Raw genomic sequence first — 1,604 nt, forward strand, 5'->3', positions numbered from 1 at the left:
CTTCAAAGGAGCCAAGTTTTCCCCTCCAGAGACTAAGGCTAATGTGACTAACAGAATCACCCAACATTTTGACCCAGTTTATACTTATACTCGTGAGATTAGGAAAAGTTCAAAAAAGCAAACACACACCAAACGACCAAGAAAATTCCATCATTGCCACCCATTAAAATCTGGCTATGATATAGCTCATAAAAGACCATGGTAAACAGCAAATCATCAAACCAATTAGCTGGAAGGAAAGAAAGCTCAATCAGTTTATATTTCAGTAGGTTTCAATTTTTAATGTAAGACTAGAATTAGCAATACCTGTCCATGTACTATAGCCTGTTAATAACAATTTCCCTCAATGTGGACCACACCTTGCCATAGGGGAAAGGCTTGTTCTGCTCCAGTGACCCTGAGAACTATGCCAGTGTGAGTTTTAACTCCTGATAGGGCGACGCAAATTGGACAGGTCAAAGGGTAGGGAGCAGACGTAAAGAAGACCGCTGGTCCTCCAGCTTGGGGGTGGAGCAGTAGGCCAACAACCTATCCTTATAAAAGAGTTAAGTTATAGAAACACAAGGTAGCCATTCTGGCAAACAGCATGATAGAGCAGGATGGAGGAGCCTTGTCTGTGCCCTAGATTGGATTATAACGTTGCCTCTGATAGAAAGCTGGTTGGGATGGCCTAAAGAAATCCAATGTAAAAATCTCCATAATATCATCTGATTTACTGTCATTAGCTGCTGTCTAGTAAACACCCCATATTTTATGTACAGAATTGGTACTGTATTTTCTCTTCTTCATTTTCTTTCACCTCTCCATTATCATGCAATCTCTTGTTCCAAGTCCTATAGCTTCATGACCTTTGTTTTCCAGAACAGGACCTTTTACAAAACAGGTTCCAATCAGGTCCTCCATGTACCATAGGCTGTGTCTGCGCTAGTAACGGAGCTGGGTTCAACATCTGGGGCCTCAATCTGTTTGACACCAGTTTAACTCCATTGACTTTAGTGGGATTGCTTTAAGGAAATCAGTCCATCCCTGAATAGAGTTGCAGAAGAGTTAACTCACTGAGCTTATTCACAATCCAACAATTCATGTGACATAGTGATCACAAGTTAATACATTCCTTAAAACCCCTATGCAAAAGTAACAACGTGTATTATTTAGGGCTCTGGCAGAGAGTTGTCATTCAAATTCCCACAGTAGCATGAGGAAGATTCAGTCTATCTGTGTCACGAACATCTACACGTACCATTATGATTCTTCACCTCACGAAAGCTCATGCTCAAATAAATTGGTTAGTCTCTAAGATGCCACAAGTCCTCCTTTTCTTTTTGCAAAGACAGACTAACACGGCTGTTACTCTGAAACCTGTCATTATGATTCTGTCTGCATTGCAGTTTTAAATTGCTATTCCTTAAGGAAACGTGCATAACTTTAATTGATTTTCTTTACTTCATTTTATGTTAAGCATTGGTTTCATATAATATTTGCTTGACTGTTGTACTTAAAACACCAACTGTTAGACGAGAGAATTTTGACTTGTTTAGAAAGTATTGATGTATTTGCCACCTGGGTCAAAATTTTATATAAACTATTTCTAAAAAATGTTCTTT

Source organism: Caretta caretta, chromosome 11, assembly GCF_965140235.1.
Source record: "Caretta caretta isolate rCarCar2 chromosome 11, rCarCar1.hap1, whole genome shotgun sequence".
NCBI lineage: Eukaryota > Metazoa > Chordata > Testudines > Cheloniidae > Caretta > Caretta caretta.